This window comes from Streptopelia decaocto (assembly GCF_964273445.1).
Source record: "Streptopelia decaocto genome assembly, chromosome: 7".
Lineage (NCBI taxonomy): Eukaryota > Metazoa > Chordata > Aves > Columbiformes > Columbidae > Streptopelia > Streptopelia decaocto.
Genome location: NC_138661.1, coordinates 53264883 through 53292612, shown reverse-complemented (window position 1 = coordinate 53292612; position 27730 = coordinate 53264883). Strand labels below are relative to the sequence as shown.

The 27730-nt window shown below is 43.6% G+C and overlaps 1 protein-coding gene across 3 annotated transcripts in view; it reads left to right on the top strand.

Annotated features, from left to right (window-relative positions):
• OSBPL5 (oxysterol binding protein like 5) overlaps positions 1-27730 on the top strand; it is a 183650-nt gene that overhangs the window by 27571 nt on the left and 128349 nt on the right. The window contains exon 1 of one of the 3 annotated variants that reach the window (XM_082058626.1): positions 10654-10786. The exons of 1 other annotated variant lie outside the window; for it this stretch is intronic. The gene's annotated coding sequence lies outside the window, so the exon portion shown is untranslated. Of the gene's footprint in view, positions 1-10653; positions 10787-11241; positions 11431-27730 lie in introns of those variants that run through there. One more of the 3 variants, XM_082058625.1, reaches the window with a different exon arrangement.

Sequence of the window (27730 nt, the reverse complement as noted above, 5' to 3'; positions counted from 1 at the left end):
CAATGAAAGTGCCCTGTTTCCAGAGCCTAAGCGTGTCTCTCTGGGAATAAGAGAGAAATTAGTTAACAAGAGTATTGTTTCTCTAGCATTTCAAAGCTGAGCCTACCTCTAACCACTTCTAGAAAAATTACTTCCTTAGGTGCTCTCCCCCGATTTCCTTGCAGTTTCACTATAGGTAGACTTAAATATATTCGTCTTATGCACACCAGCAGCCAAGTTCTGTATTCTTCAAGTTTTGTATCCTAGGAAGTGTTCTGCAGGCCCACAGCCTTTGGTCCTTTGATTTCCTTGTGTGCTTCGTTGAGAAGTGAAATAGTTCATGTGTATTAGCATTAGAGCTACAGTACTTATCAGCTGAGTTGGCATCTGTTCAAGTGAAGGTGAATATCATGCAGCAGAGCAATCAGTTCAGTCTGCCTTCAAACTTGGCTTATTGACATGGGATAGTTATAACAGAAATGGAAAGGGAGAGAGTTTCAATCTCTGTAATTAAACCAGCAGTAGTTCCCAGGAGGACGCTTTGTGTCTAAAATCAAGGCCTACCCTTTTCATTTTGTAGTGCTGCATGAATTCTTTAAGCTATTCTGCACCTAAAATCAGAGTGTCCACCCTGGTCTAACATGAGCCATTTAGTCAGACCAGTAAAACCAGGAAAAAAAGTCTGCATGGACAAGCTCACAGGTATCTATTTATATTCACTCTGTGTTTAGAAAGGTCTCTTCCCATTTTAACTGAACAGAATTTCCTTTTACATGTGAGCTGAGTGCCTGGCAGGCAACTGCCAGACATTGAATCCCTTGGGTTTTCTGGAGCTGCTGCCATTTACCTGCAGTTTGGAACAGAATTAGGAGTCTGCTCCCTCCCCAGGCAGCACTATCCTACCTTTCCATCCCCAGCCTCTCTCTCCATTACCAAGCACACTGCTCCCATACCAAGCAAGCTTTTCTTTCTGTTAAAAAAAAAAAAAAAAAAAAAAAAAAAAAAAAGAGAGGAGAGGAGAATAGAAATTTGTGGCGTTACACTTTCAGAGTTATGTTATTTAGGGTATATCTTACTGGCTGTCTTACGAATAAAGGCATGGAAAGACCTTTATTAGGTTTTATTTCTAGGCAGGCAAGAGCCTAAGCACCAATAGGGACGCCATCTCTGACTGATTTGTATCTTCTCTAAAAGTAATTTTTCTTCTTTGCAGGTCCTTTTAGCTTTGGAAAATAATATTTTTTATTCCAAAAACTCATGGGCACTTTCAGAAACTCCTTGGGCTTTTTAAGAGAAAATCTGGCAAACCCACAGGAAAACAATAGAGAAGAACAATCCAGTGACTGTGTTTCTCTCTACAAGTGATAAAGTGCAATACTGAACTGAAATAAAATATTGTTATTTACGTCAGAATATGAGTAATTGCAAGCAGGCATGGTAGGTAAGATATCCACTGACATCAAGAATTTAAAGTGTAAGTAAACAAAGTCTGTAGGAAAGATTCAATCCTGCAGACGAAGAACTGTGAGCAGTTAAAAGGTTTGCACGGAGAAATTCAGTAGCAGTGTCCAGAACTGGGATCTGGCCTTATGAGGATGTTATTTTCCTCACCAGACCCTCCTTTCTTTCCTTTGGGCTCTATGTTTTGTACCAGCTCGCAGAATAGGCTTTTTGAAGCTATTTAGTATTCATCACAGATGATAGTCTGTGCTTTCGTGAAGAGCAACATCTGTTCAGGGAGAAACTGTGTGTACATGCATAAGCAGGTTTCTAAGACACCTATTTGAGAGAAGAAGAAAAAACAGTTTTGCTCAAATATCCCTAAAATTTACCAGCCTATTCGACATCATGCAGTGACCCAAGCTCAGAGCAATCTTCTCAGGTCAGGAAAAAGAATAAACAATGATCTCCAAACCCCCAGCTGACATCAAATGGCGTTGCTCCATTACAGATCCAGTCTGCTGTGTTTCTGTTAAAAAACTTGCCCACCACTGGCAAATGAAATTTTTAAAAACCAAGCTATATGCTGGACTTCACTCTGGCTTTAACCAGCAGAGCTTTGTATCTGTGCTGCTGCTGATGTAAGTCTCCTACAAGCTTTCTGACTGAGTCCAGAACTGCTGAGTTTCATCTGGAAAATTTTACAGTTTTGAGGAGCACAAAGTTCTGCTGCAAAACCACAAGTTGGCTGATATGCCTGGCACAGTTCTGATGAAAACAGGCTGAACTTTAAGGTTTTAATATCACCCCACACCCAGGAAGTTTCTTTTGGATTCTACTCTCCTTAAAAAACTCTTTTGCCAAGGGTTACTTAACGTACTTTTGCAGAGTACTACAAAGTTAGCTCTCCATATGCAAATGCAATTATTTGTGTCTCTCTGAGATCAGCTAAAGATAATAGTTTATTCTACTCTTTATTCTACTCTCTCCTTTGTACCCAAGGATCTAATGGGAACCAGGACAGGGATTAATTGTAGGTCATAGTGTCCCGGAGGGTCTCTTGTTCTGGGTAGCAAGAGATCATTGATGGTCTTGAACTATGCCTGAAATATACCTGAAACATTACTCCTCTAGTCCTGTAGTCATGCAAATATAAATGCAAGTAATAACGCTTTAAACTAACAGATTTTGTATATTTACTACAATTTCTCAGTCTATGTAACCACAGATAGGATTTGTTGTTCCAAACTATGATGTGTTTTTCACTGACTGCGATTTTAAAAAGGCATCTCTTCTTAGAAGTTGGTCTTGCTTTTAATCCCTGTATTTTTACCCTGAGAGTTCAAAGCGGATGGCTGCTACTTTTAACACGGTTCATCTTCAAAAGGCTAGCGTAAAACTGTGTCACCATATGACGGTGGCTGACTGAAGAAAGCAGCCTGTGGCCCCGTGCGAGGCTTGCACGCAGTGGAGGCCTGGGTGGAATATGGGGCTGCGGTGCTCCAGCTGTGGGTGCTGCTTCCAGCAGTGCCCCGGTGGGCCAGCTGCCCCACGTGCTGCACAGCCGTCCCCCACAGGTGTGAAGTGGGGACAAGTAGCCCAGCCCTCACGGCCAGGTAGTAATTGAGAGAGCGTATGATAGAAGGGCTGAGCAATGTGCTCTAGGGCTTATACAAACCTAAGGAGCTATTAACAGACAGTAGATAAGGTGACATGTTATCCTAAAAATCTGTCTCTTTACATTCAGCAGTATTTTTTTCCACCAGTATCTGTTTCTTCAGTCAGCAGCCAGCTTATATCGCAGATGTGTCACTCTTTTTATTTCAGAGAGATCAGCAATGTGGTTTTGAGGTAAATCTCCAGATTGTCTTTATTTACTGATAGCAAGAGCAGTATCGGAGTACATACACCTGGATTCCCTTTCAGTGAATCAGCATGGGAAGGTGTGCTCTGGAAGCACACCTAATTCGCTGTAGCTGCTGACAGAGGCTGACTTGGTGGCACCAGATTAAAGCCAGTCCAAAGCCAGCTCTCTGAAATGCAAATAGTGTGGATGTTTCATCCTCACTACTAATTTCTTCACCCTACAGATCCACTCCTGCTTGCTAATGTAGCAATAGCCACACAACACAGCAAGCCTGATTTCACTGTATGAGGAGATCTGGAGGCATAGTAAGTGGCAGTAGAACAATGACATTCATATGGCTGAAAACAGCTGGGACATTAATAATTTTATTGGCAAAATGATGGAGCAAATATCTCCTTCTCTGTGGTCACCATCATTCTTCCCAAGCTATTGTTCCTCTGTTCCAAGACTCAAATAGTAGCTAAATCCAGCCATCCTCTGTGAGACTGCCATTGTGTTTGGACTTCAATAGCACAGATATAATCAGTGACTGTGGGATCAAATGAGGTCCTCTATGGCATAAAAGAAATGGATGTTTTGCTCTGGAACCAGTCTTTGTGTGTTGCCCTTTTGGGCTGTAAGTCAGACCATGGTCTTTGATACTGTTAGATCTGTTTTGAGGAAACAAATTTTTTCATCCAGGCTTCACTCTTTAGTGATTTACATCTGCAATTGTAATTTGTGACAGGAACACGTGACAGGTCTCCCTGTTTAAAGCAAAAAGAGGAAAAAAATACTGGCATCCCTCTGTGCAGACAAACCAATAAGCAAGCTGCCATTCAGCAGTAGCAGAAAGTATTATTGTAGTTTCTCTTCCTGATCTCCTTCAAGTCCCTGTGGCAAGCGCAGGCGTCCTGTTCATGGGAGCCATCAGCAATAACTAAGAATCATTAAAATGAATTGTAACAGTCAAGGAGACTTTGCTTGATCACGAATGGAGACAGAAGATGGATTTCAGAGAAAAGAGCAAGAGAGAAGCTGTGAGAGGTTCCATAATTTATCAGAGATGAGCTGGCTGCAAGAGTGAGTCAAGAGTCAGGCAAAATAAAAGGGGTCAAGTATGAGAACAAACACATCCTGTAATGTTTGGAAGCAGCTGCAAGCTGGGAATATGATATAGTGTTATTACAAAGCTACTAATAGATCAGATTTGTGACTCACTGGCCTGAATTCCAGATTAATAGCAAATGTTTGGTGTCAGGAACTAGATTCACTCATCTGTAAGTTAAAATGCCCCTCTCTGGAAAGGATAAAGTGATGAACAAAGCAGAACTAAGCTGTGGCTTTCTATCTGCCTAGATCCAGATCTATGTATGGACAGAATATCAGTCAATAAATAAATAGATATGTGTAGAGAGATTGGTACTGGCCTATCCAAAGATCTGTGTGTCTGTGAGTCTGATAATGCATTCCTCTATAGAGAGACGTGTTTATGTTTCTTCTCACTGTAATGTTTCCTGTACGACAACAGCACTCAGTCCAGACAGGTTAAACGTGCTGGCCTCTGTTCCAAAGTTTTTCTGGTGCAGGAAGAAAAATAAACTAAGAAGCCCTCTCTGTTTATAAAGTTTGATTTCATGTGGACATTTCCCATCAATTATTGACGAAATCTGTAATCATTCAAAAACATGTCAGCTATCCATACTGATGTGGATGTTCCAATCTTATCCAGCCATGCAAAAAGTTCATTCACATATATTTGTATGCATGTATGCATATATTTACAGATACATACGTTTTAGTTTTATCATTCAAGGCTTTATAACAGCTAGCTTGGTTTGCAATTAGCTTGAAATATGACCAAGGACAAGGGCTATTGGAATGTTTTTGAATAGCAAATTGGTTTCATGTCATGTCTTATCAAGGGGTTTGAAATCTAGCCCAGATTTCACTGGACAGTTTGTCAGATCCTGAATATCTCGGCTGCTTTCCAGCCTGCTGCTAGCTGCAAAGGGGACCTTGCTCACCAGATCAGCTCAGTGTGTTGGGCTGCTCTCTCAGATGAGACTTTGATCTATTTTTCACACCAAAGCCACAATGGCAGCATTCAGCTTAATTTGCTGTTAGACACCTAGAGAAAAATAAAACAGGTTCATGGTGCTTGATGTGAACAGCCTTCAGATGAGCAATTAGAAATGAGGACCTAAGGTAGTCCTCATTTGACAACTAAACCTCATTTAACTCCAGTTGTAGGAAGACCAAGGTGCATGGAAGTAGAGTCTTACCTCCCAACACAGACCTTACTCTAGGACTCCTGAGGGTGAGCCCCCTTGAGACAGACGTTTATGTTAGTGAGGATGCAGGTTAGGGAAGGTGAGATCTGCCCGAGAAGTCTTGTTTAATCTAAGGTACCTGAGACCTCTATGGGATGAGGTCTGGGTAGAAGTAGTTGAAATGGCACTGTGTTTAGACTCCTGAGAAACATCCTTGGTGTTAAGGTTGTAGAAGGCAGGGCACCATCCAAGCATACGACCGGTTCTATAGAGAAAACAAAGCAGGTATGAATATCTATGATCTTTTAACTTGTTGCTGGCAGGTCTTTAAAACTGTGTCCAAAGCCTCTGCTGCAACCGATTGCTGGAGGCTCTTTCCTGAAAGTTCAAACCCTCTTTTACAGAACATCAGAGCTGTGAGTGGCGCATGAGCCCTTTGGAGGCTTAGCCCACTGGCTGAAGTTCCTAGCTAGGTAACCTCTTTGCTGCAACCCAAAGCCCAAATGTGGACATACGAAAAATCTTCTGATCGCAGCGTGTGTGTAAAGAAAGACCCTCAGATTGTTTATGTACTCTGTCTTCTCTAGTACTGCTCCAGGCAGGGAGCATGGTGCTAACATGGCCAACATCCATCATTCACGCTAAATGTCTCCTAAGCTGAACTCAAGGCAGGCCACAGGGACTATTGCAGGTAGAAAATAACACAGCAGAAAAGGAGATGAAATACAGAGCAGCAGGATCTAAACAATATCTTATTATAGAATTGTGTTATCTACCCATCTCAGCAGCAGACTGACAAGAAGAAGGATGGGAGCTGGCCTGTGTTACTGTACAGTGAATGTATTAGCCAGGAGAAAAGTTCTCGCTAGCGAAACACTCAGGAAAAGTTACCTCTACTAACAAAGGGAAAAAAAAAAAAAAAACAACAAACCAGCCAAAAACATCATCTCAGCAGGGAACACACACTAACAGACAGGAGCTACTAAAGTAAACAGTAGCACTGTCTGCAGTATCAAAATGCCATGGCATTCTGCTGCTTTTGATGCTTGCCCACTGCCAGCCGTGAAGTCTTCACGCTGCTGCTTTTATGCTCTGCAATGTGACGTGGAACTCTGCAAAGCTGATACTCCCTGGATCTGTTACTCACCGTGCAGCCTCCTGTGTAAAGCCCCAACTTTCAGCAGTCATCAGCTGCTGAAAATTTTCCTCTACCTTTTGCCACAAGAGGACTCCAATCTCCAGCAGCTCCCAGGCAGACGTTTGTGGTTTTTTGTAACTAACTTCCCCAGAGACCCGTTTTAGCAAACCTGCAATTAGGAACCTGGTTTAGCAGCAGCTCTGTTTTTCAAAATGTAAAATAAGCAAACATGTTTAGCTGTTGACTTACTTTTTTTGAGCTCTAGGCAGATGGACTACTATTTGTTAGCGAGAAACTCCTGCTCTATCCAGCTATGGCATTAAATATTTTTTGCTAAGGAACTTTGCACTGGAAAACGCATGCGGGTAAAAGTTTTTTTCTTATCGTTAACTGTATACAGCTGTGTTGAAGCTTATGCCTAATGATAAAGACCCAAGTTTAATAACTTCTTTTTAAACTCATTGGTTTTAAAGCTTCCTGCTTCTTGTCTCGCTATGTGTTATAAGCTTAAGGGCAAGTATCTTGCAATGCTAACAACCGTTCATATGATGTCTGATTAATGCAGTTATGGCTATAGTACTAATTATAATGATAGGAATATGATTGTTCCTCTCAATTTCCACTTTAATAGAGGCCAATAAATATATCTGATGGCTTTTATGGTATTTAATAACCTTTCTAGTCATAAACGGGAGCTTGTAGAACAGTTGTAGATGTGTTGTAAGATACAGGAAAGCATAAAATCCAAGTCTTGTGGGCATTGCAAAATGACTTTGCATTTGCATTTCACATAGGTGGGGTCTGATGTCTGTTGCGGGAGAAGAGGAGCTCAGCAGTTAGCAAAAGGTGAAGGATTAAAAAAGGAAGATGTAAGGGAAAGGATTGCAATAATTTCCTAGAGTAAAGGGCAGGCTGCTGACCTGGTAGAAAGGATTTTTCTGTTGCTGTAGCTTACCTCCCTGTCTCCCTTTATCATAATTTTTAAACAGCATTGATACTGTGGTATTGCACATCTCCTAGGGTTGTCATAAAAGGACATTAGATAATGTTTTTAAGCATCCATACTATTAAACTCTCTGGGTTGTGTTATTGGATGGTAAGGACCGGAGTAACACAACTGAATCACTCTTACTTCACTCTCACAGCACTGCAATTACAGCTTATTGTGCTTTGCTGTTTTTGTTACCCTTGCTTAAGATAGAGTTCACACCAATTTACAGGCCCTCTTAAGACAGAGCTCTGTTGCTGTGGTGAGAAAGGTAAGCCTTGCAAACACTGGCAAATGCTGAAAGGAAATATCACAGCTGCAGACCCCCTAAAAGAAAGGCTCTTTTCTTGCAAAGTAGAATTGAAACCAGAAGGAACCTCAACCCTAACTGCCAGGTATATCTGTCAGAAAGCTTTTGTCAAAGGGATAGGTCATATCTGGGGGCCACTGATGAATTAGCTTTAAGCTAGGGATCTCAGGTGGTGTTAAGACTGAAGCTGACACACACAGCAAACCTCACCCCAAATGCAGGGTTGGGTCACGAGCTTTGTGCTCCACAGCTACCCTGTCAGGCTTTTACGGGCAGCTCAGATGTATCCGCATGAACTGCAGATGGTGCAGGCAAGGTAATGATAACCAGCAGAGCCCAAGCAGATGTGCTGTCTCCTGAATGGCTGTTAACAGAAGAGACACTAGAGGGCCGTGGAAAATAGTCTTTGAAAATACTAGTGTTTGTATGATTCAGCTTCCCCTCGTTTCTAAAGAGGATTTATAAGGGGGAGAATGGGTCCAGGTCCTGTCTGACAGGCAAGGAAATGATGGATGTCACTCTTTTTGTCTTAAGTCAGCGTCAGAGGACCCATCTGGTGCAAGCACAGAAATCCAATTTCAGGACTCCCTGGACCACATCAGAAATGCCATGGCTACACGATGCAAATCATCAGTCTGATGTAAATTTTCTCTGATTATTCAGTTTTACTTACAAAATGTTGACTGTTTAGCTGGCAAGCCTTTTGCTCTGTGTAGCCACATCACTAACATCATATGCACTGTCCTAGAACACATAGGAAAACATAAAGTATTATTCTTTATTAGGGTCTGTAACTATTTTGACAGGAATGTTTTTGAATGCTCAGTTTTTTATCAAATCAGCTTTGTATGGCAATGTGGCAGTGAACAGATGAAATATTAATAATAATGAAATGTTTGGCTGAGCAGAGAATCCTTTAGTGGAAAACTGTAGCCAAAACACTTTTAAAAGAGTTTTAAAAACTTTTAAAACACAAGTCCTTGGGAAGTGGACTCTGAGTCCCACTTGTTTTGTGTAGGGATTCCAGGAACCCTAGATCTCCATACCAGAGTAGCTGAGGAGCCGCTTTTGTTGCTATGGCTGGACAAAGCCAATCTGAATGCAGACAGCAGGAGCAACTTCAAGCCCACAGTTTAGTGAAAAAGCCATTTAGACCAGGCGAGGTGCTGGCAAACTACCTGGCTGCATTTGAGGGAGCCAACCCTAAAAGCAGAAAGGTGAAGGGAACAGAGGGCACAGAGAGGAACCTGGTGTCACCTTGAGCAGACACAGCAGGAGGCAGCGAGGAGAGGGAAAGCCAGTAAGAGCCAGGGTTAGTTGCTTCTGCCTCCAACATGGTGGCTCTGCCTGGCAGTACCCTGAGCTAGGGTGACGAGCGGCCTTGGCTTATGCTGGTCCTTGCATCTCTGTGCAGTGCTCAGCCACATTGCATGGTACATACAAGTTTGCCCTCAGGTAAAATACTGGTGAGGATTAAGTCAAAATCCCAACAGACTTGAAGGCAGCTGGAATCATAACAACTCTCCACACCTTGCCGATGATGGCAGAAATCACTACAAATACAAGTGAATTTAATAATTACCTCCCTACGCAAGTGATTCTAGGGCTTATTTAACAGGTAGAGGGGCCTGTTGTGATTCTTAAGTAGCAAGGACAGCTTAACCTGTTGTGTTCTGTTTCTGCTTTGTACTAGAACTTCTAGAAGCGAGAAAAAATAGACGGTGATTTTTTTATCTTCGGCACCATGCTGTATTCCTAGCTAGGTATAGTGCATATTGCTCTATGTCCCACCAAGCTCATTAGGAGAAAACCAGCTAATACTAGTGGCTAACATTTGGTATGTTGATGTAAGTGATGCAGAGTGAAGCCTCGAAGTCTGTGGATGGGCTGTAGTTGTCAGGAGGTGAGAGAAATTGTGTCCTGGTCTAAGTTGAGCTTGTAGCTTTGGATGAATTCAGGATTTATTTTCTTAGATCTGGGAGGCCTTTTCAATTAATGAGTTATTGCTCTATAGGGTTGGAAGCTGGCTTCCTGGGTAGCATGAGGAACATCAGAGCTGGTAGATCTTTGTCTAGGCTTAGAGGTTGCACACAGTAAAGAGAAAAAGGATCTAGCTTTTTCTGTGAAGGGGGTGGGGGTGGTAACAGAGCACTTGAAGAATCTGGTTTAACACTTCTGGTTTCAGAGGCGTGAGGCTGAGCTCCCTACTATGTTTTGCACCAAGGTCTCAGCTGTACATGGGTGATTCAGAACTGATGACGAAAGTCAGACACACATGCTGGTCACATTTACCCAATCATGTGATTTTGTTTTCAGAAAGTTTGGGGTGCTTTTTAACTCTGCTCTTCCAAGTCTGGGTAGACTTCTAGCATTACTTTTCCCCACAGCTATGAAGGATGTGTGAAGTCCAGCTTGGCTGCCTGTTCTTGGTCCAGTGTTGAACCATGGGACCCGCAGAGTGTAGAGGAGAGGAAGCAGCAGTTAAATGCGTGTGGCTGGGTAGTTTTCTGCTCACGGCGTTTTACTAGATGTTGTACTGCCTGTAAACACATGACTCCCCCAAGGGGCAGGCAGGCTGTGGCCAGGGATGCGATGATTGGACTGTCCTCCTTGTCTGGAGGAGCTTAGATATCCGTGCTTGCCATGGGATTGATTTTTCACTCTGGATGTACAGGCGAAGCTGGGAGCGTGCACAGCTGCATGTCAGAGCTGCGTATTGCACGGGTGCTTTTGAGTCGGTGTCGGCATATGGCTGGATGCTGAGACAAAGTGCTCCTGCAGCTGGAGGGCTTCAGCGTGGTGATTTCCCCAGGTTGACTTTTCTCCATTACCTTGCACACGGTGTCAGTGAACCCCAAGGATGTCTAGCTGCTTGCACGGGGGGTCTGCATGGTTTTGGTTTGGGGATTTTTTTCTTTGCTTTATTTGCTCTGCCTTGGTTTCAGCCTCTCCCTGTGTCGAGGAGAAGAACGAAACAAACTCCAGGGGGAAAATAACAAACCAAACCGAGCCGAGCCCCAGCCGGGCCGGCGGGGAGAGCCCGGGGCGGGCCCGGAGACGCTCCCGCGGGCCGCGGTGCGGGGAGCCGAGCGCCGCGCCCGCTCCGCGCCGATCCCGCCCGGATTTTGCACGTTTCCTTTCTTTTTTTTTTTCCTCCCTTTTTGTTTTTCTCCTCCTTCTATTTTTTCCTCTATTCCCCCCCTCTCTTCCCTCCCTCCCGAGCGTTGTTGGATCAGTCTTTTGGTATTTCCTGCCGCCGCCGCCGCCTCCCCCGAGCAGCTGTCCGGCCGCGGCCCGCCGCTGTGCGCTTTCGTTGCCGTGGGGGCAGGGGCTCCGCGGGGCCCACGCGTGTCCTCCCCGCCCCATCCCACGCGTGTCCTGGCGGCGATGCGGGCGGCGCGGCGGCGGGCCGCGCTGTGCTGAAGGCGGCGCGGGGGGCTCGGCCGCCCCGACAAGGTAAGACGCGCCGGGCTCCCCCCTTCTCCAGCCTGTGGGTCGGCTGTCTCCGACCTCTTTGCTCCCCAAAAAGCCACTTCCCTCCCCATACCCCCAAAGGCCATCCTCCTCAAAACAGTCTTTATAATCAAATACTTCCCCCCAATTAACCCACTAAATCCATTAGCCACCCACGCCAGCCCTTCTCCCTGTCCCTCGCACAGCCCAGCTGCCTATCTTGAAATGTAACGTGGTACCCCGGAGTCATCTCATGAGCGGAGTGAATTCAGTTAGAGGCTGAGCATTGGCAGCTCCGGGAAGGTAACCCGACTACCTGTGCAAATGCTTTGTGCCCAGGTTGTGTGTAGCAGCAGTTTTTACTGTTTCTGTGTGCCTGTTGCGGTTTGGGGTTTGACGGTGGGGGCTGCGGCGTGGCCCCCACCGCCCTGGCATGCCTGCATGGCAGGACTGGATGGCTGATGTGTGCCTGGCATGGCATGGAGGATTGCAGGCTGTCAAGGTGACATCATTTCTTTAGATGTGTGGGCCTGTCTGGTTGGTAGAACCCATTTGCAATGAACTTGTTCCAGGATGGTGAGGAAATAGTCAGGGGACTGTCTGCTATGGTATTAATTGCCTATGTGTAAGTGACAATAGTAATGACCTTTCCTATAGGCACTAGTACTGATACCATTCTGGAGACCATTTGCATTGCTGTCTAAAAACCACACATGAGTTTGGAAATGCTTTTAGCTTGCACTGAGTGAAGCAAAGCGGCATTCCTGGAGAAATAAATAAATAAATATAAGCACATACAACTGTCTGCTGGATCAGAAATCATGTTTTTTGAGTGCTAAGCAAACCTGAAGTGCTGTAGTGTGAAACAGTTGTTTAACTTCAGTGAGGAGGAAACTTCTTTAAGCTGTGTAGTCACCTCCTCACTTCATCCAGCTGCAGCAGTATCTTTGTTGTGAAAATATTCCTTTCTTATCTTTACACTGATGCACATGATAATAGTATTGAGCAATGTCTGTACAGCAGAGAGCAGTCGTGGCACTGTGTGTGTCCCCAGCTGCCACCTTTCCTCCTTGGCAGCAAGTTTCCAAAGAGGTGTGAGTGGAGAGGGAGGGAGATAAGCCTCAAGTTGTGCTCTGTGGCAGCTTCCTTTCTGTGCGTGGTAAGTTTTCTTGCTGAAAGTGGAGAATGGATGTTCTCTGCAGGGTGCGGGGTGGATGGTGACCCTGAGAGTACACTCACCCCAGCCTGGTGAAGAGGATGATGACTGAGCTGCGCTGAAAAGCTGTGGGGACAGCAAGGGAGTCTGATTCAGCACAAGGGTTTACTTTGTGCTGCTGTTGATCAAGGTAGGGATGGCAACTCTCCGATTCAAGGGAAAAAATGCAGGCCTTAATCCTGCCCGCAGCCTGTTTTGATCTGAAGTGGACAATGTGAACTTAAGGACTGATTTAATCATGGTGCTACATGGATGTAACTGAAAGGCGGATCTACTGCTGTAATCTTTTCATGGTACTTAATTTAATTTCCATGTGCTTTATTGCAACACTGATTCATCAGGTGAGTAGGAGGGAGGCTTGTACAGTACAGGTGGCTCAGTTTCTATTGCTGGGTTAGATATTTATTAAAAGCAAGGTGCTTCCTTGGCTACAGCTGGGGAAAAATGGCTCTGATATGGTGCTGCAGTTTGCAATCTGGGAGACCTCTAGGGAAAGGCCATTTCTGTAACCTGTAATGGGCAGTGTTTGAAGTCAGTGTGCTGTATTCAGAGCGAAATTCAGACTTAACTAATTCATATTGTGTTTATAGATCATAAAAAAAAAAATAAGCACATCTGAATTGGGTTAGACTCGCTTCATGTCCAAGGGACTTGTTATCTGCTGGAGGCAGTTGTGAGATCATCAGTGTTGCCAGTGGTGAAGGTCTTTTAGGGCTGGATCAGGAGCTTCAGAGGTGAAAATGAGAATGCCCTGAAGTGTGTCAGCAGGGTCCTGCTGCTTCTGAGCCATGGAGCACAGACCTCCCCCTGCAACTGCACAGATTTGTGCTATTTGATCTCCTGTTTTGTTTGGGAAAAAGGTTGCATTTCATGTTTCTTCTCCTGACCTCCATGCCTTTGGAGCATTAATAGCACAGTGTTTTCTCAGCCAGAAATGCTGCTCCTCACGCCTCCGCTCCTCAGCATGAGATGTCTCTGGCAGCACACTGTAGGTGTTTGTGCATGCCTGCTGTGGTTACTGAGGTAAAGGGAACACAAGAAGCAGCTCAGGGAATGGGAACAGACAATCCGAATGCCAAATACATGTGGGTTTGGGCAAGAATGACGGTGAGCTGCTTTGCCAGGCTGTCTCAGTGTGGGGCTGGGCTTGCTTACTTCTCTTGCAGGCTCCTGACTGTCACTACTGGTGTTTGTGCTGTGCTTTCCAGAGCAACCAGCTTCTGAGGCTGAGCAAACTCCTCCCAGCTGCTGCCGAGTGTGGAGCTCGCTGCCCTCCTTATGGAGCAGTGTGGTTGTGGTTCATTTAATTGTACAGGGCTGTGTCTAAATCACAGGTTCTGTCCTCATCCCAGCCCCGCCCCACCACTGTGGCTCTTTCTGGCCGTGCAATGAAGGAGGAAGGAGGCAATCATCCTGACAAACACCCTTTTGAGAAGCAGTTGCTGAGCCTCTGTGGAGGGCTAAGGAGCAGTGTACCTCCTGCCCAGACCTTCCCACTTGCTGCTTTGTTACTGCAGAGGATGAGTTGCTGAGGACTTTCTCCCATATCCTGAGGGGTTCTCCTCACACCTATCTACATGCTGCCCTGGTTTTGCAGTCTTGTCCTCCCGTTGTCCCTGCCTGCTTTCTTCATGTCTCCCCACCATGGTGATGGGTTACTCTTCAGGAGCAGTTTTCCTGTCTGTAGGATTTACTACCCACGTGCTTCTGCTGTGATACTAATTGGACACAGCACATTTTAGCATACTGTATATTTTAAGCCAGCCTTCAACTAGTAGCAGCTTTGAGACTCCTTGTTGAAGTGCTTCTGTCCATTGCTACTCTGGAGGCAGTGGTAGCAAAATTAATTCATGGGTGCTCTCTCCCAAGGTTGGAATGTGAGATCAGATGAGGCAGGAAATAGAAAAACCTTCCCAAAATAATACCTGCTGACCAGGAGTATTTTTATCATGGACACATTCAAAAGCCAAGACTACTTTGATAATTTCTGCATTTCTGAATTACTGGAATACTGTTTCAAGGTACAGGGGTGTTGTGCTTGCATCAGGCTCTAGGTACTGTATATGCATCTGTGTCATATGAAAAGATGAAGGGATTAAAGGCGAATATTGTGCATAATGGGAAGCAGCTGACAGCAGGCTAGTAAGAATACATTTTAAATTGTTTCTGCCCATCACAAAAGGAGAGATGTGAAAAGTAGACTTTTTCTCTAGGTTAGAATAGTCCAGCTGCTTGTGTAGGTGTTTTTTGCTTGGTTGTTTTTGGTGTTGTGTGTGCTGCTTTTTTTTTTTTTTTTTAATTTTTGAAACCTAGACAAAAAAATATGGGCATACCCTTTGTTCTCTAGTCTCAGATGGTTTTGTTTTGTATTTGTAGAACTACAGCTGAACTGTTGCCATTATTTCCCCTACACTCCTTTTGGACTGAACTATTTATGGATGCGTAAATCAAACTCTGGACTGAAAAGGCTCTTTTCTCCTCCTTGTTTAATAAACAGCTAGGTGTATACCTAAGCTTCCTTTTTGAAATGTGTCGCTGAGGTCTGTGCTATGAGGCAATATCAATAACTGTATTGTGCTGGCAGCCTTCTTGATAGTTTTTGTTTTATTAAACCCCAAGCCAAGCTCTGACTTCTTGAGAATTGGCTGTAGGGCTGTGTGAATTTGGCTGTTTTGGCAACCTAGTTACCATTTGCATGATTATAGTATCAATGTCAAATTAAGCAACTAAAGGCAAAAGAGAAATACACATGTCCTTAATAAGCTGGGCCGTGTGCAGCTATCCTGGGGTGGGGTGTGGGGAACCCTAGCAGCGGGTCTGCCTGCTTCAATTCTATCTAATCTGTCACTGAATCAATCAATGTGAAACTGTATTCCCAAAGAATAATGTAATAGCTACTTTTTGTGTATTCCTGAAATGGCATGCTACTGTAGTAGAGTCCCAAAGGGTATGCTATCTAAATTGATCAGTAGAGGCTGAGATAAAAGCTGACTTGCTGCTTATCTATAAGATGAAGACAGGTGTTGAGTGATGAAATGTCTAGTTCTATGTTGAGCAGAAAGCTTGAATGTGGACTTGGTCCTTCTACATCCCAGCACTTTGAGCACAAAAGCAGTGTCCTGCAAACTCTCCTTCAGTTTTCTCACTGCAAAACCACAAGATTGCTCTAAAAGACAAATTAATTTCTATGGTAATGCAGTTTGTTCCAGACAACTGTTTGTGGTGTTGCTCCTTTCCACCTTCAGCGCTGCAGAGACAGTTTGGCTTTTGTTACCTGTGTTGTTTGATTCCAGTTAAGAGTGCGAAGCCCACGCTAGCATTGTGCTATTCAGTTGTTTAGATCATTTCTCAGATTATAATGACAGGGAATTCTCTCTTCACAGCAAAAAATTGCCACATCCCAGTGAGGAGAAAAGGGAACTCTGCTGCATTGCATGATGTGGGTAGCTATTAGTCACTGTGGGTAATCTTGGCAGAATGAAAAGAAAAATTTATTTTTTTTTTTAAATCTTTCCTTTTTGCTTATTTTTCTTTTTGGTATGACTTTCAGCATCAGGAGAGAATCACTTTTATGTAGTAATAGGAAGTGATGGAGGCTTTTTAGCACTTTATCAAACATTGCACAGTTCACTCAGGGAGCTGCTGCTGCCTTGTCTGTAAAATCCCTGGAAGCTGAATGTGAAATTGCCACTGGAAGTAATGCTAGGTGGGGGGGTTATTCTGGTAAACTCCTGGCATGGATGCAAATAGATGAGATTTCCATTTTATAAGATGAATCTTTCTGCCTTTTCATGCTGTGGTGTTTTGAAAAGAACCTCACACAATGCTGCAAGCCTCACAGCTGCTGATGCAGTGAATATTTTTTTCCCCTTACCTTACTATGGAAACAAATCTGGATTTGCAGATCATTTCATGACCTTTTATTTCATATGTGGGTCAAAGATAGTTCAGGTCTGAACGATGTAATTTTTTTTTTTCCAGAAATTTGTAAATCCTTACTTGGATTACAGAGGCTTTCTGTGAACACTGAATGCACCATATGAATACAGCAGTATTGGGGAAGGCAGTAATTTAAGCCACCTTCCATGGAGCTCTCGTTTATTGTCAGTCTAGAGCAGGACACAGGTGTGTTAGGTATGAAATACACAGTCTTTATTGTTGAGTTTGGTTTAAAATAGATTTTCTCCATTCCATTTTAATATCTGTTAATTTGACCCAACCTCCTTGTCTTGCTCTTTGTTTTAATTCAGGTTGAGTGGATGCAAACCAGGCCCCGTATTTTTTTGACTGATGACACACTCAGGCTTTGTTGCCTGTAATCAGACTGCTGTTACCACCTGAATTTCTCTCTGGACTTCAGGTCATAGGAGGCACATGGTTATACTGCACTCATTTATTCACACATCTGTGCATTGCAGTAGACTTGGAGCTCTAGTTGTGGACAGGGCTGGAGGCTGTGTAAACCAAGCCCAGACTGTCAGGCATCTAAGCTATTTTTTTCCAAGCTGGTATTCAAGTTCTAGCTTGTGGAAACCCTCAGCCCAGGTGCTGAAAGGTTTCTTTTCCAAGAGGGTGAGGTGTGCTGAGAAGCTGGGAGAATCCCCCAGCCATGAGTGTATCTGAGAAGTGTGGTGTAGGGTCTGCTATTCCTGAGCACTCTGAAAAGGTATGTGGCCAGGGTGTGCTAACTTCAGCTTCCCATGCTTTTTTCATCTTAAGTCTGCTTGGATTACGTGTTCTGTGATGCCAAGGTCTATTTTTTATTGTAAGTTCACACATTGTCTAGTGAAGTGTTGTCTTGGCTTCTGCTGGACTGTTCTACTAATATAAATAAAAATAATCCTATTGTGTAAGCAAGATACTGAATAACTCCTTTTAATTGGCTAAGAGAGTGGGTGTAACAGTACCAGTTTTATTCTCTTCTCCGAACACAGAATAATAGAATTGTTTAGGCTGGAAAAGAGTTTTGAGATCATAAAGTCCAACCATTAACCTAACACTGCCAAGTCCACCACTAAAACCATGTCCCTTGAGTGTCACATCTACACATCTTTTAAACACCTCCAGGGATGGTAACTCAGCCACTTGCCTGGGCAACCTCTTCTAAGGCTTGACAATGCTTTCTCTGAATAAATTTTTCCTCACACTCAATCTAAACCTCCCCTGAAGCAACTTGAGGCCATTTTCTCTTGTCCTATCACTTGCTACCTGGTAGAAGAGACCAACACCCTCCATGTTACAACCTCCTTTCAGGCAGTTGTAGATAGTAATAAAGTCTCCCGAGTCTCCTTTTCTCCAGGCTAAACAACCCCAGTTCCCTCAGATGCTCCTCGTAAGACTTGTGCTCCAGACCCTTCACCAGATTTTTTGCTTATCTTTGGACACACTGCAGCACCTCAGTGTCTCTCTTGTCCTGAGGGGCCCAAAAGTGAACACAGGATTTGAGGCGGGGCCTCACCAGTGCCAGTACAGGGGGATGGTCACTTCTCTAAGTCCTGCTGGCCACACTATTCCTGATACAAGCCAGGATACTGTTGGCCTTCTTGGCCACCTGGGCACACTGCTGGCTCATGTTCAGCCACTGTCAACCAACACCCCTGGGTTCTTTTCTGCCAGGCAGCTTTCCAGTCTGTAGCATTGCCTGGGGTTGTTGTGACCCAAGTAAGTGCAGGACCAGGCACTTGGCCTTGTTGAACCTCATACAACTAGCCTTGGCCCATCAGTCTGAACTGGTGCATCCTCAGGAAATAAAAGGTAGGTAGGAACCAACTGAGAAACATTGAGCAACTGGCTGTGACTCATAAGCAATTTAACCACGATAATCCCTGCAATGCTAAAGATTCCTTTTTCCAGAAGTGCACAATATGCTGTTCTCTGCTATAAAGCTGTTGTCTACTGACATCATGGTGTTAATGTAAGTTTCGCTGTTATCCACAAGACGCACAGTTAGCAGAGAGCAGTTCTAGTGCCCGCTGCTGTTTATTGCTAATGTTCTCACAATTGTTGAACAACAATATAATAAAGATATTTTCTTCTTAATGTTTTATTCCTGATGGCTGGTATGCTTCCATTGTGTTAAAAATATTGCTTCTAATATCAGTTCAAGTATTATCAAGGTGGTATTTATTTATGAGAATGCAGAATGACCATTAACCAAGAGTCTCTCCTGGATACTTCTTGTAGTTGCTTTGTTGTCTTTTTCTTTTTTTTTTTTCCCCCCCTGAGTAGCAATAGAAATAAATTGCTTTAAAGAGACTAAGCTTTTAGGAAAGATCTGTGTTTGAGATTTTCACATCCTTCCATGGTACGGATGTGAATAGGTATGAAATCTGTGTCTGCACTTGGTCCTCGCAAATGAAACCACTTTGACTGCAATGACATGGACTCACACAAACAAGTCCCTATTTAGGGCAGTGTTTACAGAACTGGATCTTCCAAGCTTTTACTGCTTATCACTGTATATTAGATGGTGTATAAATGTGCATGGCTTCTTATGTGATCTCCTGGCCTCTGTAGTTTGATCTCTCCTGTGTTGTGTTTGACATCCTGACCCTCTTGAAGTTGGTGTGTTTTCCTGTTGATTTCATGGCAGCCATGTGTGCTTTATCCTGTGTGTCTCTCATAGAAATCACACTAATAACATATCAGTAGCCGCAGAGAACTCTTGTTGAAAGCACACCAAGACAATAATTTGCCTTGTTATTTTGTAAAATGTATTTTTTTCCTCATATTAAAAAAAGAAACTTTGAGGTGAATGAAAGTGAATGGATAACTGGTGCTTAAGTACTGCCTCCACAATGCAAAAGAGACTTTGTGCTATCATTATTGAAGTTCTCCTGTTTTCCCTTGGAGATGTGGTATTGAATTTGGAAACAGAATTTGAACAATTTTCAGCTGAACATCTTGCTTTCCTGCTCTCTGAATAGATACAAACCCTTACTGTTTAATAGCTAGATTCACTTTTAACTAGAGTTTCGTAGAGGTAAGATAATAGCTGTGAAAAAGTAAGACTTTTTTCTAGATGCTATTTAATTTACCATAATTGTATTAAGTGCTAAATTGAAAGAGGCTTTTCTAGTTTAGATGAGGATAATGAATAGTTGTACATTATTACCATAGCCAGGATGGGGGAAGAAAGATTTAAGTTTTGCTCCAGAGAGAAAGAAAATCTGTATCAGTGTGGTCCTTAATAATTTATTTTCCCCTCTCTATTGCTGACTCCCAGGTTTTGCTAGAAGAGCTTTCTGCCCTTTGTACCTCAGGGATGCAGCAATTTTTGAAAGGAAACAGCAGGCACTCCAAGTGAAAACAGGTGTGGAAATTGAGTGAAGGAATAGATTGCACCTTCAAGCAAAGCCTGGAGCTCCACAAGGAGGGCACTTCTAGGAAAACGCTGTTGTGGGAGCCAGCTCTGAAGGCACTGGCCTGTAGCAGAGTTCCCTGCGGGCCCTGCTCCCTCTGTGCGCTGCCCATGCTGCAGAGCAAGGTGTAGTTTGCTGCTTGTAGCAAGTTGCAACAGCTCAGGTTGCTGGGCTGGTTGAGTGGGTGCACACCAGCCCCTGCCTCTGCTGCTCTGCCCTGACTGGAGCTGCAGGCAGCTTGTGCGGGCGCTCACTTCCCTCTGGCTCCCTTGTTTGAGGTGTGCAGAGTTGTGTATACTATTTAAAACTCACCAGCTCTTTGTTTTTGTGCATGTTTGGTTGCAAATGAGAATGGTATCTTTATGCTTTGAATGTGGAACTGCTGAAAGCAGACCCTGCCTCTCCGTGGGGATAAAAGGGATTTATTTGGGACAGGATTTCACTGGGTCTTCAGAAGCTGAAACCGTCAAGGGGAAACAAAAGCTTGTTCCCTCATTTATTCACCTGTGTACCATACCCAGGGGTCCAATACACCACTTCTCTGCAGTATTCCCTCCACTGGCTTCTCTTGCTGTCCTGCTAGGACTGCTGCCAAGGTAATCCACAGGGACTTTTCCCATATGAGCATTTGTCTTCTGGGAATTGCACTCGGGCTGTTCTCTTACCTCTCAAACTCTATCAAGAGTGCACATGATTGTACTTGACACTTGTAATCTGGGCTGGATGTGAACTCCCGGGGAAAGGCAGTGTGTGAATTATTTAGTCTCTTGAGCATTCCAGTCCCCTGTCTAAAAAGCATTAAGCAATGTGGGGCTTTTTGCTTGATTTATAGAGGGTCTGTGCCTCACCTGAACTTCAGAAGGTTGAGTGTTTTGAGCACTAAAAGCTGATACCCTTTTTCCAAATTCCTTGGACTGCAATATGGGAGACTTAACCAATGGAGGCAGTGTCTGCTTCTAGGTGGGTCAGAAATATTCCCAATAAATGTTCTCTTTTCTTCCCTCCCCCAGTAATGTGGTACTTCTGGATTCAGACAGGTTGAGGCAGTGAAAGTAGGATAATTGTGTGGTTAAGGCTTTGTATCCAGGAGATCAGTGTTAGTTCCTGCTTCCATCACAGGCCTTGTGTAGCTGTGGGGAGGTTGCTTGCACCCCTATGCCTCTGGCTGCACTGGAAAAATAATAAACAGAAAGTAAGTTTTGGGGTTGGGTTTTTATTTATTTTCCTGTGCTGCTGACCTACAAGACTCTATTATGAGGGTGGGGAGTGGATCTGATCTCTTCTCTGGGTTATTTGGCCTTCTCTACCTGTCCTGTCCCAGCCAGAGTATGCCTCTTTACTCTCTGGATAAAGCTAGTGGGAAATCTTCAGGCCCATCTTTTTTCACTGACGCTTCATCATCGTGCTCTTTGCTTTCATTTAACGTCAAAATTAAATGGTGAGTTAAATAGTGTAGCTCTTAATAATGTTTTGAAAATGAGCTGAGCTGCAAACAGACGGTGCCTGTAGGAAGCCTTGAATTATAGCATAGTATTTTTAATGGGCAATCCTACTGTGCTCTAAGCCATTGGTTCAGTGAGTCTGTCTCATCTCTAGATGAGATACAGATGAGACGCCCAGTACTGTAAATATATGTACCATTTAGTTTTGAGTACCAGAAAATGAAACAGGATATCAAATAATCAAAAGGTTTATTTTACTGAAGACAGTAAAACAATTTTTCCTTAGGCTGATTTGGAGATGGACCCTAGAAGAATTAAGTGAAGAATAAATGCGGTGTTTAGGGGCTAAAAGTGTTTAAAGTGCAGCATGAGCTGCCTGTCGCAGGCTGCCGGGCTGCTTGCTTACAGCACAGCGAGGTGCAGCACTCGGGCAGCCTGGGGAAAAGGCTCCATAGCAGCTGGCACGGTGATCTCGTAAGGTGCTCATCAGGTGAGTAAGTGGGCTCAGGTAGGAAGGCTGGAGTTTGCTTTTTGGACAGTTCAGCTTTTCTTTGCATCCTGGATTTTAAAGCCAGAAGTGTCAGTCCTATTGATCTAATTTGGCTTTGCACCTGCAAGCCACAGGATTTAAGCTTGGGATTCTTACCTTATATACTGTAACTTATGGTTGAATTACAGCATGTGTCTTAGGCATGCAGTGCATTTCAATTTTTGCTGGTGGTTCTTTCATGCTGTTCATCAATGTGTGCAAAGGGTAATTATCTTTACAATAAAAGATGTGTACTTCCTCTCTAATCTGGCTTTTTTCTAGCTTCATTTTTCCAGCTTTTTGACATCTTTTCCCTCTAAGTAATTGCATTCTATGATCAGGTGATGCTTTAAGTGTCTTTGATTAGTTAAGTAGGTTCAACACCTTCAGTCTCTCATTGCAGTTGATTTAAGACCTGGTGACAGCCTTGTGGTTTTTGGCTGGGTCCTTTCCAAATTTTCATGCTGCTCTATTTCAGGTGAAGATAAAGATTGCATGTATTATGCCATTAGTGATCTTGCAGCTGCCACATACAGAAGTAAGGCTGCATTCTGGCTCTTGTGCTTTTTTGTTCCTTCCCTTCCTTGTTTATGTTTCCAGGAATTGAGCAAGCCCTCTTCACCCACAGTATTACACTTGGCATTCAGACTCTATTAGTTATCTGTAATTCTTTACAAATCAGAGCCATTTTGGAAAACTGAGGTATATGTTTGGACAGAGAGGAGGGGGTGTTTGGGTCTGGTATGTGGCAATACAAGGTTATTTATCATAGATTGTGCTCTCTGCACTTTAATAATCTGCTGACATTTTGCCAGTAATAAAAAGGTCAAGGAAAAAAGTTACTTTCTACAAATCATGGCATTTTATTATTCTTCTTATTAAACAGAGCATGGTTTCCTTGCAATGAAATTTCAGCCATCCACAGCTTTGTAAAAGATAAATTACCAGCTGGTACAAATATATTAAAATAAAAGAGCAGTTTTCCCAAGAATCCTTTGTATGCCACTGGCCCTCGTTCCAGTGATTTGTCTTTTCCTGAAGCAGGATATAGGGAAGATACACAGAAGCGTTCCTTGAACGCTGAATACAGTAGTGAAAATAAATGATTGGAAGTTGATGCTTGGAAAATGAGACATTACGTTGATTTAAAAGGCTGCTAGGATAAATCTCACAGCTATCAAGTTCACAAGATCCTGTATATTCCTCATTTCTAGCAGTGGTTTTCCATGTAACCTATTAACAATCCCCTGTTATGTCCAAAGTACAGCAATTCAGTGAAATACAACATTGCATCCTTTATTTTCCTTGCCTCCAATCTTCCCTATTGATTTTTGTCTCTGAGATGCCTCAGTTTGAAACTGCGTTGTTGTTTTTCTTGCAACCCCGAACGGGCCTTATTGATACCGATATCATACTGTTGGGGGCAAGGCTGTGGCTCAAATATAGCAGTAGTGGTTGGGCAGCAGATGAGCGTCGGCAGCGGAGCTGGAGATGCTGGAACACCAGCCATGATCGGGAGCTCGGGTGGCGTGTGGGAGCTGGGAGGGAAGGGTGCCAGCTTTTTGCGGGCTGCTGTTTGTGGAGGCAGCAGGCACTTTGGTGGCAGGTTGATGAGTATTAGTGCTGCGAATTAGGGTAGTTTGTTGTTTTGTACAAAAAGGCAACAGAGCCGGTATATTTCTGGTAAAGGAAATGAACAAAAGTGTCTCGCAAGGGAGTTCTGGCTTGTTGCTCTTGTAACAGGGCGTTTGCTGCTACCCCTCCTTAAAGCATCTCTGTAGATACCCAAGAATGCGTACCTAGAAGGCTGAGTTATAACAATTATATGGCTACGGTGGACAAAGGAATTGTGTGCTGCAGTTCCTACTGCCAGCCACCCTCAGAGTGAATTAGAATGTAAATACTTTCAAAAAATGAAATGTTGGGGAAAGCAGCATGTGTAGTCTCTGGATAAGTGAGTGGGGTTTTTTCAGTGTTTTACAGTGTCATTACATAAAAGTCCAGTGGGCAGAGGCCGCATATTTTGCTGCCCAAAAATTCAATATTGCTATTAATTGGTGTCGGAAACAAGCCAGATCTGCTTGAAATGGTTTTATTTCAGAAAGTGCTGTTTTGCCATTTGAATTACTTCACTTTCAGGCAACTCAGTGGGTTTTACATTTTTACAGAGCATTGTATGTGTTGGGACTCTGCACGTTTTGGTCCTGACAGTGTCTGCTGCATTATAAAGTGCTAAAATGGGCTGGAGCAAATGACTGGCTGTGTGAGGGCTGAAGGAGCATTCCCAGCTTCCTGCCATCCCAAGGGACATGAGAATCACATTCCTGCCTGCATTTCTAACCTTTTGTATTTAAATGTTTTAAAAGGTTGTCGTGCTTGTGCGGAGAAACACAGTGTGTTGCTGTACTTGTTTTCTACTGAACAAACGTGTTGCTCTTCTTCACCCAGCAAATGTGTTCAGGGTGAACAGGCTTACTAGAAAACCCCTGAGGGTTTATGTTTAGCACACAAAGTACAAAAATCTTAAGTTTATCTTTAAAGTATATTTCCCTTAGGATGACTTATATCTGGAGATCATTCTTTCCTCTCAAAGGTCATTTCTACTGTAAAAGAGGACGCAGAAGGTTTCCCTGTGAAAGCATCCGGCATCGCTATGTTTTGGGTTTGTGTACCGGTCCTTCTGCTCTCTGGAGTATGTCTCTCTCAAAATACAGTCATTTCCGCTCCTAAATTCTTTGTTTAGCCAGAACTGTCTTTAGGCAGGCTGAGAGATAAAGGTGGAAACTTTGAATGAGACTGGAGAAACGGTTCCAATTTCAGGAAGGTTGGAGCTGAACAGGAAGGGAGCAGGTGGGCAGGATGCTCTGGGGCAAACACATTGTGTAACATCGGTGCCTGTATATGCAGGACAGTGCTATCTTTCTTACAAGTCTGTCTGATTGATGTTACTTTTCTTGTTAATCACATACTAGTGTTATCTCACCCTGGGAATTTCTGCGGCTCGTCTCCACCCCAGGTTAAATTGAAGTTAATGAGCAGCTTCTGGAAAGTGGGGAATGAAGTATGTCATCGTCTGCCACTATTTTCATTCACAGCTGATTTACTGGGCCTTTTCTTGATATTTTCACTAGTTTTTCATAGAATTTCAATGGATTAATAACAAAAAAAACCCAACCAAACAAAAACAATAAAAACAAACAAAACAAACAAAAAAAAACCCAAACCCAACAGATTGTTAATAAATGTAATTCAAGGAAATGTCTCCCACTTGTATTGAAAATATAATAATAAATCAGGCAGCTATGCAAATATCAGATGCCATCTCAGTGGTCACAGAAAAGAAAGATGGAGCCAAGGAAAAGCAGGCAGGGTAATACCACAGCATTTGAAACACTTTTTTTGTTTTCATTCAGATATTTTTAGCTAATGGTGATCTTTTTCCCTTTACATGAGTTGATGTGTTGTGTCAGTGCTAGAAGCTGCCAGCGTAGATGTCTGTCCCAGGGAAAAGATACCGATTGACATTCAGTACATTCCAGGGACTGCTGGATAAAGTGATGTTAAGGAAACATAAGGAATGCTTCAGCAGTTCTCCTAGTAACGAAATCCAGATTAAAAATTGCAGCCCCAGTTAAATCAAGATTTAATTAGAATTAGAAGTAGTAGTAATTCATAGTCCAGAGTCTTTGCTTTATTCCTACAAGTAACATTCTGTTCTTTCAGACACCCAACTCAGGTGGGCACATACCTTACTTTCCTTTGTTTGATGCAGTCCTTCCCAGGGGAGATGGTCTAAATGCTTTAAAAGAAAGCGAGAAGCTGTTTCCCATCTCTCCTTAACTTGAAATGGATTTTTTGGCTTCTATATATCCATTTAGGCCCTGATCTAAATCCCATTGAAGTCATCGGGGAGTGGGGAGGCACAGAACAAATGATGGGAACAGGAAGTAAATGAAGGCCATGGGTTACACTCATGGCATGAATATGTAAAAGCATTATCTTAGTACATATTTGGGCTTTTGGTGTGGTCATGTTTCATGGACTGACAGTGTAGTGTGATGGCAGGTCCCCAACATTCTACAGTCCATGTTTGTACGTGCAAGCAGGATATGCCCTTTACTAGGAGTTTATTAATTTTCCAGTATGCAAGACAGCAGCTGCTCTAGCAGTATAAAATGATGCAAAACGTGTAAAATCAGGGCAGAGAACCTTTCCCTGTTTCCCCCAGGATGTGCAGAGCTCAGGTACCTTGTGCTGACAAGGCTTTCTTCCACGGAGCTTTATTTGCACACTGGTGAGCCCCAGCTGGGCATGCATTCAGCACTGTCCCCTATTGGGGCAAGGAAAGCTGGGAGCAGTGATACAATGTCTTTTTTCAAAAAGAATTAGCACCAGACATGCAAAAAAATCTCATTCTTTGCAGGATAAATGAAGACAGCCCCAAGACTGCTATAATTTGTGAGTTTTCCTTTTTCTATGCTGTTGCTGGGGAAGATAGCAGTGTGCCTGCTTGCTGTCCAGAGAACTGCTGTGCCAAAGCAAGTGATCGCGGCACGTGGCAAGCAGAAAAGGCACCAAGGTGTTTGATGAATTAGTTTTCCTCCCTCAAGCAGAAAGGAATTTTTGTGAGAAGTGAGTAATTTACTGGGGTTGAAATGGCCCCTTCACTGTCAAAAATTCCCAATTAAGTTGCGCAGCTGAGACTTGAAGAGCTGGTGTAGAAATCACTATAGATAAATCAGCTTGGCACCCAAATGATTGTGGGCCCTGTTCAGGCTCTGTTACCATTTTGTCTTTGGTGGATGAAGTCAGGGAAGATTGCATTGTGTGATGACTAAAATTTCCCCCAGTTCCTTCACTTCCTCTTACAGCTCCCTCAGATCATCTGAAACAAGCAGCTTGGCATGTGTTGTGCTGCTGTTGAGATTTGATATTGCAGTGGTGTCCCAAAGTCCTTTTCCTTGATTGGGGCAAGATGCTGCTCAGACAGGTCGCAGAGAGCCGGTGGTGGACAGTGATGATCTGGATGGAGAGCTGGAGCAGCGATGACAATGAGCGTGGCTGCTGAAGAGCTCTGCAGAAGTGGGAGCAGTTCCAGCCAGCTGGGAGGGCAGAAACAGGCTCCTGTGCTGTAGTTTCAAAGGCTGCTCCTTCCTTCAGAGGTGTGCTCGAAATTAAGAAAGTACTTTACAATAGCAGCATTTAACTTCTGTCACCTGTTTGCTTTTTAATTGATCTGGGCTGGGATTTACCAAGGGAGGCTTCCTGTGCTGTGTAAATCCCTGGAAAGGATGTGGGCTTTGGGTTCCTAACTCTTGGAGGTGATTTGATGTTCTCCCTGAGCCAGGATGATGTGGCTCCTCTGCACACGCAGTTGTGCAAGCCCATTGCGTTCCATGTATAAAATCCAATGACTTGAGCTGATCTGAGAGGAAGCTGCACCCCCTGCCTTTCTGTCACATAAACCAGGGGACATCCTGGAGGCTGCATGGTTGCTGGATATAAGGCAAGAGGAGGGAACGTGGAGCTGGAGGTAGAGGGGAAAGCCTGTGTTTGTGCAGTTAGGTGGGACATTGGACTGCAGCCCTTTGAAAATTGCTGGTGGGAGAGTGGGCAGAACTGCCCTATTGCTGAGCTTCTAGCCATTCTTCCAGCTTTTTTCCAAATTTAGATGAGACAGAAACCAGTTCAAGGCTGCAGATTGCATATGACTAGATGTTTAATTTTAAAGCTCTAGTATGTAGGTATAGTCAAA